General features: G+C 36.3%; 1 protein-coding gene and 1 non-coding gene across 2 annotated transcripts in view; both read left to right on the top strand.

Moving 5' to 3' along the window:
* Window positions 1-27,110, top strand: part of LOC105499794 (tetraspanin 7) — a 119,107-nt gene that overhangs the window by 19,125 nt on the left and 72,872 nt on the right. The gene's annotated exons all lie outside the window — the stretch shown is intronic.
* On the top strand, window positions 25,145-25,206 carry LOC112423565 (U7 small nuclear RNA). The gene has a single exon (XR_003014038.1). It is a non-coding gene; the product is annotated as a U7 small nuclear RNA (small nuclear RNA).

The following is a 27,110-nucleotide window of genomic DNA, read 5'->3' as shown; positions in this document are numbered from 1 at the left end:
TGAGAGTTATGAATTTTTCTGTCAGCAACAAAGGAGTAACCACTGCATGCAGTTAACTGTCTTAGGTTATGGTGATGTTGTTACTACAATTAATAGCTGCTACTATGATCGTTGAGCATTTAATAAGGGTCAAGGATAGTACTAAGCACTTCACATGCATTATCTTGTTTATTCCTTGTAACAATCTATTGAGGAAGTAATTGGTGCTCCTCATTTTGAGAGGAGGCAGCTGAGGTCCACAGTGTGCCCCAAGGTCGTGTTTAAAGTGAGGTTTCAACTTGGACTTCTCCAGCCCCACTGGGCCCAGTGTACCATTCCAGGAGTACAGTTCTCCAGGGTAAACCTTTGAAGAGATGGGTTAGAGGGTACTCTTTGAGAATCCCCGCTGCCCCAAGGGATAAATTCTCCTTGACTCCAGCCTTGGCTTCTAAAATCTGGCCAAGGCTTGATGCCCCAGGGAGAAGCCTCTGTTTTCTGCAAAGGTCAAAGTTTACAACTGTAGTGGGGATAATTATCTCACATGGCTGCTTTGTAGAAAACTGAGGCCAGGTCCGTCTTGTCACATTTTTGGCTATCGTCCCAGCTCAAAACTTCAGTTTCTCAAGGTTTACATACAGTGGATGCTGGAGATGGTCCAAGGGACCTTAATGTCGGGTCCAGTGCTCTTGCGAGCAACAGAGCAACTGCTCATTCACTTTCAAAGGTTTGAATTTGTATTAGTCTGTTCTCACACTGCTAATAAAGACATACCCAAGACTAGGTAATTTATGAAGAAAAATGTTTAATGGACTCACAGTTCCACATGGCTGGGGAAGCCTCACAATCATGGCGGAAGGCAAAAGAGGAGAAAGACACATCTTACTTGCGGCAGGCAAGAGAGAGAGCATGTGTAGGAGAACTCCCTTTATAAAACCATCAGATCTTGTGAGACTTATTCACTATCACAAGAACAGCACAGGAAAGACCCGCCCCCATGATTCAATTACCTCCCACTGGGTCCCTCCCATGACAAGTGGGAATTATGGGAGCTACAATTCAAGATTTGGGTGGGGACACAGCCAAACCATATCAAATCTGTAAACATTTCTTCTCCCCTTTAGTTCATGGCTGCTGTGGGTGAGACATAAGAAGCCCTGAAGACTTTCATGGGGATCGATAGCCTTTCCACTCTGTCATTTAAAACAAAATTACCTTGTGCCTAAAACACTCCAAATTGCTGGCTCAGACACCTAGGTATTATTTCTCCTGCTGCTGTGAAATATGGTAAGAATGTGAACTTGCCTCCTGCGGCTATAAGCCCCCAACCACTTTGAACAAGACAGAAGCCAAGGCATTTAAAGCTGCTGGAGATGCAGGGTTTACTTTTGCTTTGCTTTAAAGAAACAAAGCTGAAAGCAATGGGGATCATGAGTCATTTTCCTATGAGCTGACACTAACTAGACATAGTAATCTGCACATGGACACACAGGTAAGGCTCATTGGCACATGGTCAAGTAAAAGTTTGTCAGCTGGGGTGATCTTGCCTCCCCTACCTGAACCTGCTTTCAGAAAATAATTTGACCAGTCATGTATACTGCCTATGAATGGTAAGAGGAATTCTAGCCTGTATCAGGATAATTAGCTATATTACCTCTGGTGAGAATTTAAGGTATGAGCACTGGAGAAAGTCTAGTTCTAAAAAAGAAATTCCTCCCAGGCTGTTAAAATTACATCCTATAGATGTACCTCTTTTTCTGCTTGTAAGACCAGCTACACACCAACATCAATGGACAATAATTTATCATATCTTACAAATACAAAGCTCAACATAAACTGTTTCTTAAGTGATATTAGTTAATGCACATGTATTCTACTTCTATTAATACCATGACACCAAACTGAGATACCATTCTCCTGTCCCAGATCTATCAGGTGGCAGAAGGAAGTGTTATAGACCGTGGGGCCTAATTTCAACAGACCTGGCTTAAATCAAGTGTTCATTTGTAACCATGTCAATATTTTTCCAACCCTGCTTTGGGGCCTCTCACCTCCCTTTGAATGAGGTCCCTATGATTGTAAAGGTTTGACTAATAAGGATTTTGGAGGATTTGTATTTGAAAAACAATCTGTTTGTAAGATGGGGCATTGATCAGATAGACTGAGAAAGCTGCATTCAGATTAAGTCTAAATTTAGCAGAATGTGTAAAGTTGTGTTACCTTTTGTTTGTAAAGTAACCCCCTACACCTGCTCCAGCAATTAAAGAATGGAGTTTGTCTTTTTTCTCTCCTGCCTCTCACAAATCTTTTATTGCATTTATTGTATCCAGTTGCCTCAACTATAAATCCTAGATTTTTTCTTTCAACCTCATTCACATCCCATGAATCACCAAACCGTGGTGAATTTAATTCTTAGATTAAATTAGTAGCTCTTGCATCCCTTTCCTTCTTTTCATCTCACCACTGTTTTTTCATTCACTTTGACCTTTACAGCAGTTTCCTGGTTTTCCTACCTCTAGCCTCATTTTATCCCATCCATTCTGTTGAAATAGTTATTCTAAAACAATCTCATAAAGCCAGTGTGATAAAATTGGTAGTTTCATGTTATCTATAAGAATAAGTTCAAAATTCCATGCATGTGCTGATAAAAGACCCATTATGGTCCTCATTGTACTTCCTCCCCATTTTTTAGCTTTCATTCTGGTCACCAGCTCTAGTTCCTCTGCTTAGCGAATCTCACTTGTCTTCAAGATTTCATTCAAATGTCACATTTTCTGGGAAGCCTTGCCTTTTGTGACACGCTCTCCTTGCCACTCTACAGTCATTTTCCTTCCTTTACGCCTTTGAACTTTGCCCATCCATTATAGTGCTCATGTTGTATCGTAATCATTTGCTTACCTGTCAGCCTTCCTCAATTACTCATCGCATTTATTCAAGAAATATGCCAGGAATATTGAGTGCCTGTTAAATGCCAGGTGCTGAGATTTAATTGTGAACAAAATGAACAAGATAATCTGTCAGGAAGGGAGGAAAATAGACAATAAACAAGAAAATAAATATGTTAACTTCAAGCATTGATAAGTGTTCCAAAGGAAAGAGTTCATGAGGTGCTGGTGTGGTAGCCTACTTGACCGAGTCATCACAGAAGGCCTCTCTGAGGAGGTGACATTTGAACTGAGTACTGAAGGATAAGAAGGTCCTTAGTCCACAATTCAGATGATGCAGAATTCAGTGTTTTTTGCTATTTGCTAACCATTGTTAACCTGATCGTTATAGTTATTGATATCTGCTGAAGCATGTAGCTTAGAAGTCAATTTATGGTTTTGGTTTTCTGTCACTCTCCCTGCATTGACAGCAACACCAGATTTACCTTTCTAATGAATTATTTTAGCATGAAGAACAGAACCCTGATTTTTTTTTTTTTTTTTTTTTTTTTTTGAGATGGAGTCTCTCTCTGTCGCCCAGGCTGGAGTGCAGTGACACAATCTCAGCTCACTGCAAGCCCCGCCTCCCTGGTTCACGCCATTCTCCTGCCTCAGCCTCCCAAGTAGCTGGGACTACAGGCTCCCACCACCATGCCTGGCTAATTTTTTGTATTGTTAGTAGAGATGGGGTTTCACCGTATTAGCTAGGATGGTCTCGATCTCCCGACCTCATGATCCTCCTGCCTCGGCCTCCCAAAGTGCTAGGATTACAGGCGTGAGCCACAGCGCCCAGCAAACCTGATTTTTTTAAAGGGAGATATATAAATAATGGAGTAGAAATGGAAAAGGACTGTTTTAGATAACATTCACATGGGGCATTATTAAAAGATGGCCATGATTTAAAGCACTTCATTGTTGATACAATTGTGATTGGGATGAACTAATGAAATTAGGGTGGATCATTCTGCCATTTCCTGAAACTTGCATGATCCTTTATTTCTCTCTTCTTTTTCCTTGTATCTAAACTTGAAAATTTCTCCACTTATTTCTCTTATCCAAATTGATCTCTCAAATCATCTCAAACATGTGGAGTTCTGCTTTTCCTAGTTAATGTTATTCAGGTGTGGACTTGCATATGTATAAATGGTTGTGTGTCTTTTTTTGTGTTTGAAAAAGTCTTTGTGTTGTGAGAGATGTATAAAAGGCTGCAAAAATATTTATGTACAGTTTAGAGAATAGTTTAATTAAAAATCACATACGTAGTTAATCTCCCAGGTTAAGAAAGAAAACATTGTCAGAACTCCCGGAAGCCACCTCAGTTCCCCCTCCCTCTCTATCATGTTCTCATTCCCCTCTTCCCTTTCCTGAGAAACTCCATACAAACTTATTTACCATCTCCTTGATTTTCTTTATAGTTGTACCACCTATGAATGAACTCTTAAGTGGCCAAATTCTTTTCTCTTTTTTGGTGTATTTTTTAACATTATATAAATTGAATAGTACTCTTTGTATTTTGTAACTTCTTTCACTTAATGTTATTTGAGATCCATCCCTGTTGCTGCTTGGAGGTATATTTATTCTTTTTCATTGCTGTATGACTATACCGTAAATTATCTGTTCCATTATTGGACATTTGGGTGGTCCTCAAGTTGTATTTATGAATTATGCTGCTATGAACATTCTTTTCTTTCCTGTTAAACATGTGTGAAGATATAGATGCATCTTTAACTTAATATATAACTGTTAAACTGGTTTCTTAAATGGTTGTATATTGGTGATAATTCTAGTTGTCTACATCTTCTTCAGCACTTCCTCTTATTAAACTTCTCAATATTTTTCCAATCTGGTAGATGTGCCTTCAATTTGCATTCTCTGGGTAATAATGAGGAAGTATATATTTTTGTTTGTTGCCCATTCTTATATCAGTTTCTGGGCCGTATTTCATTTTCCCATAAGAGGCATCTTATTTTCCCCCTAACTTCTATGAGTTGCAAGATTTTTGATTAATAAATTACATTTTTAAGAAACTTTTTTATTTCTATAATTCTTGGAATTTTTATACAGTATGTATAAAATATTTGTATACAGATAATTTTAATACAATACAAAATATGTAATTATTCAATGGATGTGATATAGTTTGGAGATTTTTCCCCTCCAAGCTTCATGTTGGATATGATTCCTTGTGTTGGAGGTGGGACCTAGTGGGAGGTGTTTTGGTCATGGAGGCGGATCCCTCATTAATGGCTTGGTGCCATCCTCCTGGTAATGAGTAAGTTCTTGCTCTGTTAGGTTCCTGAGAGTTCCTGCAAGAACTGGTGAAAAAAGCCTGGGACCTTTCTCCCCTCTTTCTTGTTCCCTCTTCTTGCTATGTGACATGGAGGGTCCCCACTGCCTTCCACCATGTGTGGAAGTAGTCTGAGTCCCTCACCAGAAGCAGATGCTGGTACCATGTGTCATGTACAGCCTGCAGAACCATGAGCCAAGTAAACCTCTTTATAAATCACAGAGTCTTAGGTATTCCTTTATAGCAACGCAATGCAAATGAATGAATACAGGATCACTCCTGATGTTCTGACTGAGCTTGTTTCTTTGCTTCTTTGAATCTTGCAGCTTATCACCACCAACTGGAACCTTGGCCTAGGCATTTTCTTTTAAGTCCTAAAAATGCCCAGTGGGCCTTCTTTACTACCTTCAAGTCCTCTCAGTGGTTCAGAGACCTGGCATTGGACTAGATGGATTGCTCAGATTTCTTTCAACCATCATTTATGTGTCTGATCAAGTATTGTGTCTTTTGCTTCACCTCAGTTTGCAGAATTGGAAGTTTTGCAATATTTGATATCAGGAAGGCTTTGAATATTTTTTATCTAATTTCTTTTGGGGGTTATTTCCTTGGAATATATTCCCAAATGTGGAATTACAAAACACTGTATTTCTTTTAACCTGGTATGTCATATGTTAGGAGATGAAAAGATTAAATGACCTATTTGCCCAGAGTCTGTCCCACACAGAGGCTTATTTAAACTGCATTTTGTTAGTTTAATTAGTAGGAATGAGTAGTATAGATTTTTCTTTTAATTTGACTAAAGGTTGAACTTAGGGACTTGAATTTTTAAAAAGCCAATTTCTTGAAAAATCATTTATTGAAAGTCTAATGCATATTTTCATTATGTCCTCAGAGTATATGATCAATTCTTTAATTCTTCTCTGTTCTACTGGAACAAATGACCAATTTATGAAGTTGTTGAGAGACTTGGTCAATGGCAATGATTTATGGCTATGAAACTTGAGACATGAGTATAATGATGATTCCTGGAAAAATGTACTTGAGATGTTTCCAAATTAGCATGTGCTCATTAGCTATGGAGGAAGGCATTGATTGTATTGATTACCTATATTTGACAGTGTCCTAAATAACCCCTCAGGCATCAATATTCTTCATTTTTCCCTCTCTCCCAGTTTGTTACCTTTCACCACCAGCCTTAGCTGAATTTACATAATAGGTTTTGTAATAAGTGTCTAAGGCAAAGGTTTTCAACTGGGGGCGGTTTTGTGCTTCCCCAAATGGGATATTTGACAACGTCTGGAAAGATCTTTGGATGTCACAACTGAAGGAGAAAGGTGCAACTGGCATCTAGTGGGTAGAAGCCAGGGATGTTGGTTAAGTATCCTACAATGCTCAGGATGGCCCTGCACAACAAAGAATTATGCGGCCCAAAGTGTCAGTAGTGCTGAGACTGAGAAACCCTGTTTTAGTGGAAATAAGTTTTTATCTTTCCTTACATTGTCTCCCCATTCACTGTTATTTTCATGTTTTGTGAGTGAATTATCAGTTCACATTTGTGTTCTGTGGAGCTCTAATATGATAGTTTAATCTGCTTCATTGTGGAGATTCTATATATGTACACACATACACAATAAAATTTGCCAATTTTAAGTGTATAATTTGATGAATGTTGACAAATGTGTAGTTGTGTGACCACCATCATAACAGTGTTTGATATGTTTAAATTTTATGTAGTTTCAAATATGCATTCATTAAATAATATTATATTCTAGGTAGAATATACATGGTAATTAATGAAGGATAACACCCTTGAACTGACTTCTGAATTTTACCATACTTTAATATTAATCTAAAGATTCTTAATTTTACTTGGACATGATTTGACCCCTGGATGATTGGCTGAGAAGAGTTTCTATATTGTAAAACAGGAAATCTATATCAATGTCTCTCATAAAATACTGAGTTTTATGTCCACAAATTCCTAGATTCTCTTTGCATCTTCTAGGTCTTTTTTGTTCCTGCAGGTATAAAACAAGACTGAGTGTTTGAAGGCAAAAACAGAATATATACTTCTTTTCTAAAGGATAATTTCCAGAATGTTGGTTGCTTTGGTGGTTGAATTTAACCTTGGTAAGTAGTAGCAGTTGTTTGCAGTAAAGTGGATGGAAACCCTTGATTCCATTGCTGAACCACCTTCTTAGAGTGAGAGGTTTATCTTGACCACTAATTGCTGTAATTGGAGCTTGAGAGATGGTTTGAGATGAGTCTTGAAATGGTAAGTGTGTCTATCTGCTTGGCAGGTGTTTTCTCTCTTTCCTTTTAATTCCCTTTCCAAATCAAGGTGGTATTTGTAGTTGAGGTTTCAGAAGGAGTTTGCTAATGTGTTTCTAGAAGAAACACAGAAAAGCTAGATAGAAGGGTGGTCTAACTTGAATTCTATCCTCATCATTGTGGTGTAATGAGAATATACCCCAAGTTTTGCATGATGGCAAAAAATGAGATAAGCATTGGCGCACTGAAACATTTAGAGGTATTTAACTATATCTTAATACTATAGGCTATAGCTCAGAATAACCATAGGAATCTTGTTGGTTTTATTTGTGGGTTTATTTTAGGCAAACTATCAGCAGTGCTGAAATGATACTCTGTGAAAAGGAAGAAAGAATGTACCCACAAATTTAAAATGCTGTGTTTGCTGGTTTTCTTAGCCTTATCCGCCAATCAAGAATTGTTGGAGAAAAGTCATGTTGAATAATTCTGCCAATTCCACTATGTAATCTTGGGATGAATTGTGTCGCTCTGCATGGTAACCTCAGTATTTCATAACTGAGGATGAAAATGGTTTTCCAACTTGACAAAAATCAGGACTCTTTTAGAACAATATTTCAAATTCCCATAAAATACTATTTTTTTGTTTGGATGTTCATTCTCTGTCCCTTCTTCCTTAGCCTCTTATCCCAAGGTGCTATTTTTATGTACTGGCAGTCGAGTTCCAGAAGTGAGTGTCTTATCCTGAAGTGATATTTTGAAATGGCCTTATTCTATTTTTTGAAAGAAAGGACTAATAAAATGATCCCAGTTTATCGTTGTAATGGACTAGAATATGAACAAAAACCTCAGGCATTTAAATTCCCGTTTGTCTCTACTCTTCTTCACTGTGTACTCTTTTCTACTGTTTACTTTCAGCATGCTTCTTGATGTGGAAGCCACATTGCTAATGGATCTGTGGCTATTTCACCCAGGTCACAGCCAGGTTAGCATTAGAAGGAAGGATTGGATTTTCCGAGTTCAGAATTTCTATTTGGTAGCGCTCAAGACTTTAGTTGCTTAGCCACTTCAGGTCACAATTTGGTGAAAGTGCTTAAAGAGCAGTGCAAAACTTTCAAAACCTGGGGTATGAGACAGATTTGGAATCTTGCTGTACCAGATTTGTGTCCTGATATTTATTCAATCAGAATTTTCTTGTGTCTTTAAAAATTCTTTAAAAATACCATGAAATGGCCATGCATTTTTCCATCCTGAGGTTCAATTATTTAGCAATTTCCCTATTGTTGCATATGTAGGTATTTCCACTTTTTTACTAATATAAGATTATGATTAGTAGCACTTAAATCTTTGTCTTCACATTTCATTATTTGTTTAAACTAATTTCCTTGTGGTAGAATTAAGCATGAATATTTTTAAATATTGAAAATTTTTGCTAGAAGAGCTTTCTGAAAGGATGCTTACCAATATCCCCATTAATTGTATAAGAAAATGTCAATCACAACACACTATTGCCATTGACAAAGATTTTTTAAAATTTGAAATGTATAGATTTAAACATGGTAAATTATATATACCTTTTATATTATAAGGTGAAACTTAAATATTTGTATTTTGTGAATTTTTTGTTGTTTTGCTCTGTTTTTATATTATAAGGTGAAACTTAAATAATTATTTGTATTTTATGAATTTTCTGTTCTTTTGCTCTTTTTCTACCTTCTGTTAGTGGTATTTGGTTGTTTTATTAGAATGTTTATACCTTAAAGCTATCAATCCATTGTTTTCATTGCAGAAAACCAGATTTATCATTCCCCTCTTAATTTATGAGGTAGAAGCTAAATACATTATGAGTTTGATAAAACACAAATTCATATATAGCTATGATGCTATAGAGTAGGTTGACATTAATTTCCATTTACTTCTCTATAAAGACCTAACTGGTGATAATTCTAAGGTGTTGTGGCTACAAATTTCTGGTCTGATCTGGATTCTACTTTTCTCCAACATTCTTATGACGCAACCCCTTGCATTTCTGCAAAATACTATTTGGTCATAATGTGTTATCCCTTTTATGTTGCTGGATTCGATTTGCTAATTTTTTGTGTGTGTGTGTGACAGGGTCTCATTCTGTTGCCCAGGCTGGAGTGCAATGGCATGATCATGGCTTACTGCAGCCCTGACCTCCTAGGCTCAGGCAGTCCTCCCACCTTGCCTCCTGACTAGCTGGGAGTACAGGTGTGCACTACTAGGCCTGGCTAATTTTTTATTTTTTGTAGAGATGGAGTCTCATTGTGTTGCCCAAACTGGTAATTTTGCTAAAATTTTAATTAGAATTTATGCATCAATTTTCATAGGGGTTGTTGGTGTATAATTTTCTTATAATGTTGTTGGTTTTTGTAATAACAGAAAGCTGGCCTCATAAACTGAATTGGTAAGTGTTCCTTTTTATTCTGTTTTCTAGAAGTGATTACATAGAATTGGTACCAGTCTTCCTTAAATGTTTTGGAGTTTTCACCAGTGAAGCCATCTGGGCCTGGAGTTTTCTTTGTGGGAAAGTTTTTAACTATGATTCAACTTCTTTAGTAGATATAGATCAATTCAGGTTGTCTGGGGTTTTTTGAGGGAGCTGTGGTAGTTTGTTTCTTTCAAGGAATTAGTCCATTTCATCTAGGCTATTGAATGTATTGGCATAACATTTTTAATAATATTTTTTGACTATGCTTTCAGTATCTGTAGAAGCTGTAGTGTTGTTACCTTTCTCAGTACTTACATTGGTAATTCATGTCTTCTTTCTGCTTTTTCAAATCAGTCCAATTAGAGATTTATCAAGTTTGATTTTCTCAATAGGCAAGTTTTTGATTTCATTAATTTTTCTTTCTTGTGCTTTCATTGTCTTATTGTATTGATTTTAGTTCTGATCTCATCTTCTTCCTTCTACTTGCTTTGGAATCAGTTTTCTCTTGTTTTTCTAATTTCTGAAGGTAGAAGCTGAAGTCATTGATTGGAGACCTTTCTTCTTTTCCCACATAGCCATTCAATGCTATAAATTTTTCCTTAAGTACTGTTTTAGCTGCATCCCAAAATTTTTGATATGTTGTCTTTTCATTTTCATTCAGTTCAAAATTATTTTTAATTTCTCTTTTGATTTTTTTTCTTTAATCCATGGATGACTTGGAAGTGTATTATTTCATTTTCAAATGGTTGGAGATTTTTCCAGAGATCTTTCTCCTATTAATTTCTAAATTAGTTTGTTTGTGGGAAGAACATACTTTCTATGACTTGAATCCTTTACAGATTTATTGGGTTTTGTTTAATAGCCAAGAATGTAGCTTATCTTGGCAGATACTACATTTGTGTTAGAAAAGATTGTGTATTCTACTGTTGTTGGGTGGAATGTCATGTCAACATTGATAATGTTTAAGCTTTTCATATCCTTAACTAATTTTCTCAATACTTGTTCTATCAATAAAGAGAGTCTTTTTGAAATCTCCAACTATAATTGTGGATATGTCTGTTTCTCCTGACAGTTCTATCAGTTTTGCTTTATGTGTTTTGAAGCTGTTTTGAAGCATAAGGTTTAAATGTTTAGGATTGTTATGTCCTTGTGATAAACGGAGCCCTTTATCATTATGAAATAAGCTTCTTTATCCATGTTAATATTCTTTCCTCTGAAATGTATTTTGTCTGATATTAACATAACAACATAACCACTCTAGTTCTTTTTTGAATAGTGTTAGTATGTGTATTAATCTGTTCTCGCACTGCTATAAAGAACTACCTGAGACTGAGTAATTGATAAAGAAAAGAGGTTCAATTAACTCAAGGTTCCATAGGCTGCACAGGAAGCATGGCTGGTGGAGGCCTCAGGAAACTTACAAGCATGGTGGAAAGCAAAGGGGAAGCCAGCATGTTCTACATGGCTGGAGCAGGAGGAAGAGAGTGAAGGGGGAAGTGCTACACACTTTTAAACAACCAGATCTCATGAGAACTCATTCACTATCATGAGACCAGCAAGGGGGAAATCTGCCTCATAATCCAGTCACCTCCTGTCAGGCCCCTCCCACAACACTGGAGATTACAATTCAACATGAGATTTGGGTGGGGACACAAAGCCAAACCATATCTCTTCCCACCCCAAATTTAAACCTATTTGTACCTTTATATGTAAAGTGTCTTTCTTGTAGCCAGCATGTAGCTGAGTCTTGCTTTTTAATTTAATCTGACAATCTCTGCCTTTTAATTGGGATGTTTAGTCCACTTACACTTAATATAATTTTTTATACTTTTAGGTTAAGATCTATTATCTTGCCATGTTTTCTATTTGTCCCATCTCTTCTTTACTTCCTTTATCTCCTTTATTTTTTATTTTTATGATTCTATTTTATCTTACCTGTTAGCTTATTAGCTATAATTCTTTATTTTGTGCTTTTATTGGTTGCTTTATGGTTCATAGTATACATATTTAACTTATCAAATTCTACCTTCAAGTGATAGTATACCACCTTGCTTATAGTCTATGAACCCTGTGATAGTATACAATACAACTATTTCTCCATTCCTAGCCTTTTTTTCTATTGTTTAATACATTTTATTTTTAATTCTTTTTTGTTTTTGTGGGTATATTGTAGGTGTATATATTTATGGGGTACCACCACACTCCATTGTTATTATTTTTGTGTAGTTAGTTATATTTTAGAGATTTAAATAAGAAAAAATAATTTTATATTTTCCCAAGCAGTTATTTCAGTGCCCTTCATTCCTTTACATAGACCCATATTTATATCTAATATCATTTTCTGTCTTCTTGAACAACTTATTTTAACATATTTTATGATACACTGATAATTAATTTTTTCAGCTTTTGTATATCTGAAAAAATCTTTACCTTTGTTTTTGAAAGCTGTCTTTGCTAGTATAGATTCTAGGTTGATAGTTGTTTTTATTTTTGTATTTTAAAGATGTTGCTTCTAGATTTTTTGGCTTACATTGTTTCTAATGAGAAGTATGTCATCCTTATCTTTGTTCTTCCATATGTAACTTTTTTTTCCCTCTGGTGGTTTTTAATTTTTTTTCTTAATTATTTTTATCAATTTTGTTATAATATATCTTGGTATAGTTCATGTATTGCTTGGGGTTTGTTGAGCTTCTTGAATATGTGGGCTTATTGTTTGCATAAAATTTAGAAAATTCTGACCATTAATTCTGTAAATATTTTTTCTGTCCCACCCTTTTGTGGTTCCTTTTATGGAAGAATGGTATTTAGAAACTAGGGTCTGGGTGCTAGGTATGTTTGTTGCTACTGGAGTGTCGTTGCTTCTTGACCCTAGCAACAGCTAGGAAATATATGCGAGTGTAATAACTGTGCAAACACACGTCTATAGTTATCTGCTATGGTTTAAAAGTGTGTCCCCTCCCAAACTCATGTTGAAATTTAATTGCCATTATAACAGTATTAAGAGGTGGGACCCTTAAGAGGTGATTAGGCTATGAGAGCTCTGCCCCCATGAATGGATTAATGCTGTTATTGCAAGAATGGGTTAGTTATTTCAAAAGTAGGTTTCTTACAAGAGGATGGGTGTTGCTTCCTTTTGGCTCTCTCTTGCTTTCTCTTTGCCCTTTGCCATGGGATGACACAGCAAGAAGGCCCTTGCCAGATGCCATTACCTTGATCTTGGATTTCCCAGCTTCCAGAACTGTGAGAAAATAAATTTATGTTTTTTATAAATTATACAGTCTCAGGTTTTCTGCTATAGCAGCACAAAATGAACTAAAACATTTTCTGAGTTTCTCTTTTTCTGTGTGTCTATTTATCTGTCCATCTATTCATTCATCTATAAAAACTATGAGTTCATACTGAAACCTTTGATTCTAATATAATACCACAGGGTTCATTATAGCCTTCTTTCTCTGATGGTGAGAAACCTGGTTTTCATTATCTACAATATATGTAAACATGCTTCTGTATTTCTTTAATCCTCTTAGACATGGAGTAGTTTCAGAACTGCTAACCTGTACCCTTATAAGAAACACATTTACTAACTAGAGTAGTTCTGGGTATTGTTTTTTTGTTTGTTTTTTGGTTTGTTTTGGTTTTTGTTTTTGTCTTAAAATACAGTAGCCAGTAGCCAGTCAAGATGCTGTTTTACACAGTTAATAAGGTTAGTTCTTTTCTTCCGCACTCTCTTCAGTATGGTTACATTATTCACTTGTGATATAATTAGGTTATTTTGTTAGTGTTTATATTCCATTTTGTCCCCTTCCCCCAAACACACTAGGTGATTTTATTAGTGACTTATATTTTCAGTACATTAAACATGACGATGCTTCTCAGAGTCAGGGCTATACAAAACAGTATACACAGAAGTGTCATTCCCTTTTTATTCCTAGCACCCCTTCCCATACCCCCGCTTTTTCATCCCTTTCTCTATTGCCTTTGATAACCAGTATCTTTAGTTTTTGGTTTATTGTTAATGTATTTATTTTGCACAAATGAGAAGAAACATGAATGTTTTCTTTCTTAAACGAAGGGTAGCATACTACAGATACTTTTTTGCACTTTGCCTTTTAAGAATGTTTACACATTTATAGAAATACAACAAAATTTGTCTTTGTGCAAGTAAAAATTATCTATATTCAAGGCAAACAATGTGATGATTTCATATATGTGTGCATTGTATAATGATTACCATAGTCAGATTAATTAACATATCCATTATCACCCAGAGTTACCATTTTGTGCATGCATGGAGCTGGTGGCGGTGAGGACACTTAAAATCTGTACTTTGCCTTTTTTACTTCTTACAGTTTATCCTGCAAATCCTTTCACATCAGTTCATAGAAATCTTCCTCCTCCTTTTTTTATAGCAGCTTGGTACTCCGTCATGTAACTGTATCATAGTTTAGTTAACCATTCTATTTATGGACATTTAGGTTGCTTCCAATATTTTGTAATTGCAAACTATTTTTAATGAATAATCTTGTACCTATGTATTTTTTTATAGGGGGTGTTTTCTTAGTGAAGATTCCTAAAAGTGGGATTCCTGGGACAAATAGTTCTTTTTGTCCCTCTATGTGCTTGAAGAATTTCTGATGTGTATCAGAAAATAGCAGCTTTTCTTTGCATTTCTTTTCTCCTATTGTTTTGAACAAAGCAAAAACAAATTTGTACAGGAATATAGATGAGGACATTTTCCAATGTGTCTGTTGTTTCAAGCACACTCCTCCTAATATCTAACTTTTATCCCTTGAGCATTACATTTTTACTATCATCTCTGCTCTTTCTTTAATCATTTATTTTCATATAACTCATTACATATGTTCTGAAATGTTCTCAATTCGTAGCTTGAGCTAAGATGTGATGTCCTCATTTGAAGTATAATTATCTGCATTTTGCCTTTTTGTTGTGAGATTTAAAAATACAACAAAAACAAGGTTACATTAGTGAGAAACAGTCAAATGGAGACAGTTATTTTTTCTTCTTAACTGCAACTGGTACCATGTGTACTGAAAGAAAATTGGTATAAGGAAAATAAACAGCTATGAATAGTCCTCAAGTAGCAAGGAAAATCAGACTTGCTCAGGTGGTGAAGAACTCTATCTTTGGTCTCAAATGGAACTTTGAATTGTTAAATTTAAATTATTAAACACAAACTATCAAGCTGGAATCAGTGGCCTGAAAGAATCAGTTTTGAGTGTCCCAGAGGCCTTTCTTACTCTCTGTCCTCTACAATTGTCTGCCCCTCTATAGTAGTAGTGAACACAGTCTTCTTTTTGTCTGGTTCGTGGTTATTTTTGTAGCTCTACAAATCTTTGTGGGAGACTAATGTTCCTCTGAATTACATCTTGGAAATCAAATTTTCACTGGGGCATTTGCATCAAACTGCTCTTCTCGCTGGCTCTTTAGTGCCAGATTTCCTTACAAAATTACAGGTTGTGTGATCTGTGCTTCTACTGCCTTTATTTCACAAAGTCGTCTTTGATTTATTCTGTGTATCTGGGGGTAAGAGCATAGAGGCAATGAGAAGCAAATGCCTTTATCTGCAGATAACAGATTCCCTTATCTGCATGTTAAAATGGACAAGTGGTACTTTGCCCACTTGTGTGTCAGTTGCTTGCAAATGAAGCATTCTGTATCTTTCAGATGATTTTTTCTTTACTTCCTTAATGCTGCTAATCGTCAGTTGAGAGAAGAGAAAAATACTCCCAAAGCTGAGATCCTATTTGGAAAGCAGTATTGAGATCCTAATTACTTTATTTTCCATACAACACTAATAGCCTTAGGCAGTAAAATCAATGGCATTGTCAATTCTAGACTGTTTTACATGTGGAACTGTTGATATTCTGAAAGTTTACTTACTTTTTAGTATCTAATATATAACCTGAAACTGAAGTGCTTTTTAAAATCTAAATAATTATCATCTATTGGACATAGGTCCATATTGAGGCTGATAAATTTCTTGGGGGAGCTTGTGATCTACCCCCTTGCTACCCAAAGTCTGTGCAGCATCAGCATCATCTGGGTGCTAGTTAGAAATGCAGAGTCCTGAGGTCTCAGCTCAGACCTTCTGAACCAGAAGGAACATTATTCACAAGTTCCCAGGGGATTCATGGGCACACTAAAGTTTGAGAAGCACTACCACAGAAGATGGAACATTCGTTTAGGAATCAGGTCATCTAGAATTCATTCCTGGTCCTTTTCATTCTTTTTTTCTGAAATAAGAACTTGCTTCTCAATTTTTCAAAGCCTTGGTCTTCTTATATTTAAAACCTGATTTAAAACTGAGCTTTTTCCAGGCTCATGGAAGATGAACAAAGGGGTCATCTTGATATGAAGTCCGAAGAGACACTTTTGAACTCATTCTGGAAAAGAACATAACTAAAATTTTGGCATTGTTACCAACTTTCTCTGTCCACCTACGAAAGTGCTTTTTGAGACCTCAAGGTAGGACATGATCTCTTGGAAATATAGTCAATTCTCATAATTGGTGGATTCTATATTTGCAAATTTGCCAACTTGCTAGATCTGTTACTATTTGTAACCCCCAAATCGGTACTTCTGATGCTTTTGCTGTCACTCACAGACATGCACAGAGAAGTGAGAAAATTTGATTCACCTGACATGCACATTCCCTGTTAAAGTCAAACAAGGCAGGACTGTACCTTCTTATTTCAGCTCTCCTACTATAAAAAAGTATTTATTTGTAATCTATTTAGTGCTGTGTTTTTCCTGATTTTTGTGCTTTATGTTATTGATTTTGGTGTGTAAGGTGGTCTTTAACTATAGTGCTGAAGAGCTGTTCAGTGTTCCTAAGCACAAGAAGCCTGCAATGTGCCTTACAGAGAAAATTTGTGTATTAGATAAGCTTCCTTTGGGTAGGAGTTAGAGCAGTGTTGGCTGTGAGTTAATGATAATGAACCAAAAATATATGTTAAATATAGTGTCTTTAAACAAACACACATAAAACAAGGTTATGTATTGATTAGGTAACAAAAATGTTGTGACCAGAGGCTTGTAGGAACTTACTCCTATATTTTCCCCTAGGAGCAATGGTTCAGTATTTGTTAATTCAGTCTTTGTGGTGACTTCATAAAACATAGTGCTGTGAATATTGAGAATGAACCATATGTTTAAAACACAATTAGACTAAGATTTTAACTGGGTATCACATTTTCTCTTTTGTGGATGATAACAAGATTAGCTTGTTATAAGAAATTCTGGGGTTGTACTCTGTGAGTATGATTTCAAATAATAGTAACTGGTAATTTATGAAAACATGCTTCAGTATTTGGAAGGTTTCTTGGGATGAAAGCAATATGCCAGAGAAGCTTTTCTCTTCCTGTGGGCAACTTTTTATTCTTTTAGGCATGGTACTTGAAACAATTGTACTGCAGTTACTTTTAGACCACTAATTTGTATGTTAAGCTCATTTTTTGTTGAGTCTGTGTCTTCTTTTTGGTCAACTTTGCTGCATAAATATCACAGAAATCTGTGTCCTCCTCTCCTGTATCCATGATCCATGCAGCTGCTTCAGTCCAGGCCCACATCATGTATTGCTTGGATCCTAGACTAGTATTCTAACTGTTCTTACCCACAGCCCACTCTCCAGTGCCACCCATTTTGTGGTATAGTAAATCTGATCCTATCCCTCCTCTGTGTGAAATCTCTAAGTGGCTCCCTGGGATAAAGTTGCTTTGATTCAAAGTTCAAGATGCTCTAAGTTTTTTAACTCTTGATTTTCTTACCTTTATGCTTGGAGACCCCTGACCACTTGATAACTCTCCCACCTCTGTGCCTTTGCATAATGTCCCTCTGTTTAGTATACCCTTTTTTTTCTTCTTCTTCTACCAGGAAGTTGATTCCTGGGCTAAGACTCTGCAATTACCTTTGTATTATTGTAGATTTTTAAAATTATCATTTGCCCCCTGCATTAGGCAGTGAGAACTTTGAGGAAAAGGAATGGTTTTGTTCAGCTTGGTGTCAGTAGTGCCTTATATCTTGTACAGGAGTTTCTGGCCATGAGATCACTAGAAATGTTAAATAAATTAGAATTTGGGGGTGAGTCTAATTTAACTGTTATAACAAACTGACCTTGGATCAGCAGCCCTAATCTGCACCAGTTCTATTATCACTAATCTTTAAGAAAACCCAGTATAGAACCCATAATGAACATTCAATTCTGGAAAATAGGAAAAAAGGAAAGTGAAGAAATTAGTTATAAAGTACAATAAAAACAGTAGCAACTTGTTTTATATGGTCAATTGTTTTAAAACAAATGATGCTTTGTATAACATTTGTTTGCATAAGAAGTAACAAATGTAAAATAAATTAATGCAATAAAGTATTCATACTCTAAATTTTACTTCCTGCTTTCCCTGATTCATACTTTGAGTGGTATACAGCAGTAGAAATGAACGAATTATTGCAATACACAACACTGTGGATGAATCTTATTAAGTTAAAGTAAGTCACCCATGATTGCATGACAGGAATATATCAAAGATCAACACAACACATGGTTCTTTATAGTGGCTATCCTGGGATGAGGGAGGGAGGGGAAGGAAATGGAGGTCACTACATATGGAGATGTAAGTTATTATCCATGTTCTAGTCTCTGTGTTGGGTAGTGGGTTCATGTGTGTATGTGCATATTAATATAATAAACACAAGAATGCCATGATGAGTCCTCATGAATCAAGGATTTTGATTAACAGGATTTATCTAATTATCTTCACCCAAGTTCCACACTTATTAAAAAAAAAAATCTTCTTTGGAAATGTTAGGGGAGCCTCCACCCCTTTATCCTCTCCTGAATGTGAATTAAGCACAAGTGTAGGAATTGTACATATTTTGTATGGGAAAGAAGGGGAACAAAATGACCAAATATAAAATGTAATATTAACGGTGAATTTAACAGTGAATTCAAAGACAATAGGCATTACGAAAATGAGAAAATAATGGGAACATCACACAAATAGCCAGCCTTTTTTGAGTCAATCAAGTACTGGGGATGTGGAGATGAATTGCAATCAGGTTTAATGGAGTCCCCCATTTTGCAGTGCTTGTGTTAGCTTGCCCTACATTTTCTTGGCAGCAGGAAGCAAGCAAAGGGCCCTATTCAAAGCAAAGCAACTGTGCAAGACTTGTGAGAAAAATATGCATCCTGTTTCTTCCATGTTGCATATCATGGAAAGAAAGCTTTGCCTTCCAATTTTGTGAGAAATACCCTTCATTTGAAAATGATTTTGTTTTACATTTCTCCCAATAGCACTCCCATGCTCAATTTCTTGTCAATCCTCTCTTTTCTGCTAGAATCCTTGAAATCTCTTTCTAGTAGCAGTTGGTACAAGACAATGTGCATTTATTTTGGTGGCAGCATTTTCTAGTTTTCCTGCCAGAATGTCTGCCTTCACAATGAACTAGTTTTAAGGCACTTTAGATTTCAGCTGATTCCCAGTATCAGATGTGAACAGACAAAATCCTATCTGAGAAGAAAATCTCTTTTTAGGCAGAAACTTTAGTTACCCTCTTGGCAGAGTCCAGAGAGAGGAATCAAGGGTTGCTTGGATTCTCAAGTCATTTTAAAAACCATATCATGAGTATCTTCCTGTCTCCTTGGTGATATGTGACCGTTTTCCTCCTGGAAGAGCTGTTCCATATATTTTTAGTAACAGCAGGAGAGGATAGATATTTGGGTGAGCTGTGTACCCAGCTGGAAAGCCTAAACATACAAAGGGTCTTAAGTTTCCCTTGATCTTGTTTTTCTCCCCAACCCCCTGCATTCTTTTTTTGTAAAGCACAGAAATGGAAGGCCCGCTTGTGAAAAGCATCTCACTTTGGGCTTACTGACTGCCATTCACTTCTTTGGCCCTTTGTTCTGTTTCTTCTATCAGTAAGGGAAGCACATAAGCTCTGCCAGCTGTTTGTCACTTCCAGAGATATTACGCTGTTTCTGTCTCGTCTGTCCAGCCCAGCTAAGAGTGGAATCTTACAATTTGACAACCTATAAATAGGAGGGATGAGAGGGTATAATTTAGCAATGGTTTTTTTTTTTTTTTTTTTTTCCCCCCGAGCCTTGTTTCTCTTGCCTACATAGCTAGCAAGTGTCATAGACTTATTGCTTGATTGAATTTGGGTAGTTTCTAACAAAAAGTGATATTCTTTTCTTCCAATAAGCAGTAAGGCTGCTCTATATTCTTTCTAATAGCAATGGGCATTACATTAGCACCTCCTTTTAAAAATCACATACCCAGGGCTCTGAATGAACTGTGGCTTTAGAACAAGATTTTTTGAGAAGGTGGGAGTGGTGTTTTCATGAAATAGGTTAGCTTGTCTGTTTAAGCCAAACTGTGACCTCATGAACACCATCATCCAAGGAATCAGCCAGCATTATATACACATCAGATTGAATTCTATAAATTTCCCTTCACACAGGGAAGTCCCTTGAGTAGACATTTGGTCTGCCCTTCCCAAGTCTCTTTTGCAGAAGGTTCCCCTCATGAATACCTCAGCACAGGGATCAATACTACAGGGTAGAGTATAGAAGACCATGATATTCTGAAACAGGCATGGAAACTGGGTGTGAAAATATGCAGTTGTTAATTAGTACACAGGGATACTTCCCTTTCTGGAAGTACATATCATATAGGGTATATCATACAGATAGGGTGATATTATTTTGGGACTTAGATAATCACACAAAACTGCTCAAACAAGAGTCAAGGGAGTCATTTCTAAGAACACAATGGTAAAGACTGTGGTCCCTGCCATGGGGTAAGTATAGTTGTGGGAGAAGCCCCAGAAATAGATACTCTACAGATGGATCTTAAAGGCTGTTTTACTAAAAGAATTTCCATTTAAAAACTTGTAAAATTTACATTAAATAAATATAAATACAATCAGTAATTATGGAAATGGGCATAAACCATCTACCATTTAATTTATCCCCATTGACATAAATATTTATCCTCCATGTTTTTCCTCTAACCCAGCATAAAAATGTTGTATGTTTTTGTGTGTGTTTTGGAAGATATACTGGCCACATAGCACTTCATTGTACTGAATTATAAGATACATCTACTGGTAAGGGAATGATTAGCTATTGTTGTATAAAAATCCATCCCCAAACTTAACAGTTGAAGACAATCATTTATTTGTTCACAATTAGGCAAGTTGGTAGTATGGGCTAGGCTCAACTGGGATGGCCCATTTCTGTTCCACATGGTGTCATCTAGGCTTACTCGTGCATTTGGACCTTAGCTGGGGTGGCACACTACATTCTCTCCCATATTGCAGGAGACCAGCCTAAGCTTTTCACATCATAGCAGATAAGTTCTCAGGGATAATGAACAAGCAGTCTTGATGCTACTGTCTGCATAACATTGGCCTGTGTCTCACTGGCTAAAACAAGTCACATCACCAAGCCCAGTGTCGTTGTGGGAGGGAAGACTACACAAGGGCTTAGGTATGGGGAAGTGTGACTTACTGGGGTTGTTAATGTAGTCATCTCCCACAGTGGACCTTTCAGTTGCTAAATGCTTTTAATAAAATGAAAGTAACACTACTAGTTGCTGTGATGAGGTATGAGAGCTGAGTGTGAAGGAAAACCAAGTTTCTGCAGTAGTATGATGTATGTGCTTTCTGAATGAGAAATCATAGGGCAGTCTGACAAAGGGATTGTTATGATAAGTGCTTTAAGTATAATACCTAATCACTTTTGTGTATTCCTGTAAAGAGAATGCATCAAAGGCAATGAATAAATATAAATAGACTAGTCTCCACAAAAATGAACTCTCAGATGGCAAACAGCATGAATAAACAAGGAAAACACAAGCTGGGAAAATTATTGATAATAGACAAAGGCATAGTATTCCTAACAATTAACAAGAAAGACAAATATGCCAATAGAAAAATCAACAAAGGTCATGAATGGTATATTTACAAAGAAGAAATATAAATATGCACATAGCTGCCAATAAACATCCAAGAAAACATTCAATTTAACCAGTAGTCAAAGAAAGGCAAACAAAAGTTTCTGACAAGTCTCAATTCTTGATATATTTTCTTTGCACTTACATAATATAAAAGCACTTACATAATATAAAAGGGAATGGAGAGGTGAGCGGGAGGAGTTGCAATTTTAGAGAAAATGGGCAGGGAAGGCCTCTCAAAGGTGGTAACATTGAAGCAATGTATCAATGCAGTGAGAGCACAGGCCATGTGCTCCAGAAGTGTTCCAGGCTGAGGGAAGAGTAATGACAAGATCCTTAGGTGGGACCAAGCAGTGAGAAAGCCAGCTAGTATGTGACTGCAACCACTTGAGCTGAGTATTTGGGAATAAGTGGATATGCTGTACTACTGAACTATTCAGACAGACACATTCCGTGTGATAAGCAAAAAAGTGGATGTTACAACCCACAGAATGGGAAAAACTTTTGCAAATCATATATCTGAAAAGGGGCTTGTATCAACAATATATGAAGAATTCTTACAAGTCAATATTAAAAAGGCAAATAATTAAAAAATGGGCAAAGAATCTAAATAGACATTTCTCTAAAGCAAGTATACAAAAGGTCAATAAACACATGAAAAATGCATAATATTAACCACTAGGAAAATGCAAATCAAAACTACAACGAAATACCACTTAATGTTCACTAGAATGTCTATAATAAAAAAGAAGTGTTGGCAAGGATGTGGAAAAGTTGGAAGCCTAATACATCGCTGGTGGGAATGTAAAATGCTGCAGACACTCTGGGAAACTGTGACATTTCCTTAAGTGGTTAAACATAGAGTTACCATGTGATCCAGTAATTTCACTCCTAGGTATATACCCTATAGAGCCGAAAACATATTTCCTGACAAACACTTGTGTATAAGTGGGCATTTGGGCACATTATTCGTAATAGCTTAAAAGTGGAAACAGCCCAAATGTCCATCAACTGATAAATGGATAAATAAAATGTGACATATCCATAAAATGGAATATTATTTGGAAATTAAAAGGGATGAAGTACTGATTCATACTATATCATGAATGAGCCAGTCACAAAAGATCACATATTATATGATTCCATTTGTATAAAATGATCCAGAATAAGCAAATCTGTAGAGCCAGAAAGTAAATTAGTATTTGCCTAGGACTGGAGGATATGTGGCGACTTGGGAGCAACAGTTAAGGGATGTAGGGTTTCTTTAATGTTACATAAAAATATATCAATGTCTTATGAATTTAATATTTTAAAAGGGATTAGAAATTAGACTAATTCCCTCGAAAGATATTAAATTCTTAAGACATTGATATATTTTATGTAACATTAAGTAGAGACTAGAATTACAAAGAGGCAGGACCTAGCCCAACTTGGGGGGGTGAAAGAGTTGGAAAATGTAAAAGATAAGAAAGGTAAGACATCAGTTGACTTTGGTCTTGGTACCCAGACGAGTCAGAGCTACAGCCTTCTTTAAGGTATTAGGTCAGAGTTTTCTAGGATAGTAGCTGATGTAGTAAATTGATCTTTCGTCTTGGGATCCTGAATCCTAAGTCCATAATATTGGTGATTTACAACCTGGAAGTGATGAATGCAACACCAGACATCCACCCCCAGCATTTCTGCATCACCAGAAGCTACTGTTGTGACTCCCATACCTAATGGGGCCCCCTTTGTGAAGTTGCACATAAATTGGAGCTTGAACTTTTTTTCCAGTGTAAGTATTTTTAAATGATTAGATTTTTTATAATGCCAATTTTATTATAAATCTATTTTGATTGGACATTTAAGACCACTTATAACATTGTTTAATGAGGAAATGTGTCCAGCTTTCAAACAAAGGATTTAGAAATGATCTTTTGGAAACGTAAATTTTTTTGCGAACTAGAACTCCCTACATTTCAGAGCTCCTCTCTGAGTCATGGTGTGGATGTGGAGAAGGACAGCCTGAGAAAATAAGATAAGGGACTCCAGTTCTTCTTTTACATTAATGTATAGTCACGTTCCTATTCTAGCATTTGCTGCTCTGATTTTCTGGGAACTACTTTAGAAGTCTGCGCTTAGCTTGTTAGATATGATTTGCATGCAGTCGATACCCCAGAACTCGCATGTATGATGAATTTCATTAATCTAGTGATTTGTAAAAAGAGTTTGAATTAAACGCTCCTTCATGCTCCAGAGACTGCATTGGGCTGCTCTGTAATGGTTGCCACACTTTCTCCAAGGGAAGTGATGTAAAAACGAAAAGACAACTAGGAATGAAAGATAATCCAGAGACCTGCGGGTACAGCATTGCAGATCTTGAAACAGAAAAACAGTGTAGCTTTATTTAGATGTCTCACTGCTTTTTTTCCCCTCTCTCTCGTTTCGTGAAGACAAATGACACTCTATGATACTCTCACTGTGCTTCAGCTTCTTACTCTATAATAGTAGTTTTCACTTAGGTGAGCCTCAAGCACCTGGAGAGCTAGTAAACATGCAGGTACCCCAGACCCCACACTCAGAGCTGCTAATTGAGTGAACCTGTGGTGGGACTGGAGCGTCTGCAATTCTAACAAGCACCCAAGCAGTACTGCTGCTGCTAGACCAGTAGGCACACTTTTCGTAGCATTCATCTATCATATTTAGAAAGCCACTTTCAACTCTAATTTTCTGTAAGTCTGTGATTTCATATTCTGACATCAGAGGCATCTGTGTGAGACCAGAGGTGAGCACTGACGATTGAACTTGCCCAACCATTTTCAGGACTCACCTTCTTCCTGATCCTGCAGAAACCAAAACATGGCTATGTTTAGTGTGTGCAAAAAGACTGCTCTCTGGTCTAGTTTTAGCCTTGAGGGAAAAAAAAAAAAAAAATGGTGGGAAAGAGAAGAACCAATTCTGAGTTCGAATTAAGATTACCAAATGAGTATTGAATGGCTTCAAAGCTATCTTTCTGTTTCCCGGGCACCCCCAAAGCCTAGATTCCCTTGAATCTTTCCTGATTTAGCGTGGTCCCTGGTAGGGAAGGACCCCAGCCTTTAGGAAATATGGGGGAACTGGAGAAATAAAGCAGAGGGGAGGGAGGTGGGAGTGTTGTAAGAAATAAGTCGAAGTAAATTGGGGACACTTAAGCTTTCAGTTCCTTTAAACATCTGTTTCCTTTGGGCAATTCACACTTCCAGAAGAGTTCTTGAGATGCTGTTTAAAGATTAAAAAAAAAAAAAAGTAGTGTTACAGCTCTTTTAGAATTTGTCTAGCAGGCTTTCCGGTTTTTACCAGAAAGCACCCCCCCCCCCCCGCCAAAAAAATATATATATATATATTTTTTTGAAAGAAAAAAAAAGTGAGACTGAACTGTTAGCATATACCAAAGTTAGGGTCTTGAGAACCTAAGGTTTTAAAACACTTGACTGCTGACTCCAATCCAATATGGGTAGCCCTCACTTCAGAGGACAGTATTTGGTTTTAAAATGTTCAGTTCCGCTGCCTTTGTTTTCTGGCCATTTCTTAGTGGATAAGAACTATGTGTTAACTTTCCTTGGTGCCATTACTGAACTTATTTTAGACAACTCTTGAAAAATGTGGGAAAGTTGAAAAGTGGTCTGTTCCCCTTCCTCATTTTATATATATAGTATTATTTAATATATCTTTATTACATTTTATTTTGAAAATTTTAGCTATTTTATTGTGCCAGCCATACATAATTGAATAATTAAAAATTACTGCCTGAAAGAAAATTTCCCACAATCCCATTAATCAAAGATAACTTCCTTTAACATTTTGCTGTGCATCATTCCATACATTTTTTCAGTGATTAATATCCTTATTTTCCACAAAAATGGAGTCCTGCTATCCAAATAACTTAACCACCTTTTCCTGATAACATTATCGCAGATATTTTCCCATTTCACTCAATATTTTGCTATGCCACAGGACCCCGTTGTATGAATATACCACCCTCTAAGTAATCAGTGCTCTTTTTTGCTATTAAGCAGTGTTATGATGACCTGGCTTGCACGTACATTTTTCACATGAGTGTTCATTACTTCCTAAGGATAAATCCGTGTTAGAGGATAAACACTGTAAATGCTTTTAATACATAGTACCAAATTGCCCTGTAGAAATAAGCCTGTTTACACACTCTCTCAGCAGTGTCTGATGAGTAATCTGCATGTTTCAAAATGAGCTTTCATTATTTTTAAGAAGCGATTTCATGACATTAGAGAATGTAAGTGTTGGTTTTTGAATGAAAGCATTAGCAAGCTGAATGTATTTGAAGTGGTGTTGCGGAATATGATTTGGAGCTGTCTCTCTTCACACAAGCTTTCTGCAGCATTTTTGCACTGCCTTGATAAGAAATCGGTTCTATTATTAGTGGAAGATAGAGAGACTCTGAAATGTTCACCATCAGGCTTCCTCTGTGTTTAGGAGCTACATGTATGAAACTATTTTTCCTCAAATACTATTTCATATTTATCTGTGTAGTTGTAAAGCTTGTGCAGCCAAGTGTCTGTTTTCACAGTTCAGGACTGCATTCAGTTTTGATCTCCTGTTTTAAATATTTTTTGAATCAATAAATTTCTGTGCATGGTGCTTGGCATACAGCATATATATATATTTTTATATAATTATATATTTATATAATTTATATATATTTATATAATTTTATATAATTATATAATTATATATATGTAATTAAAGTAAGAAAAATCCAAGGTCCTCTATCTCCTACAAGGCTACAGAGAACTCTTGGAAAAAAATATTCCTTTATCTTCTAGGTGAGACAGTTACATACTCATTTGAAAATAAAAAACTTGGAATTCTAAAGCTGTTCTTGCCAATTCCTGCAAATATAGTGCTCAGATTTCACACCAGATTATTAACAATGACATGGATGTCTGAAATGATGGAAAAAGGATTGGACCCAGCAATAAAGAATGTCGCTAGGTTATGTTAAATTTCCCTCTTGGCCCTCAAGAATGCCCCTTTGGCCAGAGCTGGATAAAGTTCCATTATAAAAATGTGTGATTGGCATTCCAAAGAAAGTTGTATGTGATTCTGTATTATTTGGGGTTCTTGACAGAAACTGGCTTGACAATTTATCCAACAAACATTACTGAGGCATGTTCTGTGTCATATCCATTGTTTTCAGCATTCTATAAATATCAACTAATTAATTACCCACCATTTTG

The sequence above is a fragment of the Macaca nemestrina genome, chromosome X (genome assembly GCF_043159975.1).
Source record: "Macaca nemestrina isolate mMacNem1 chromosome X, mMacNem.hap1, whole genome shotgun sequence".
Taxonomy (NCBI): Eukaryota; Metazoa; Chordata; class Mammalia; order Primates; family Cercopithecidae; genus Macaca; species Macaca nemestrina.
This window is presented reverse-complemented; position numbering and strand designations above follow the sequence as displayed.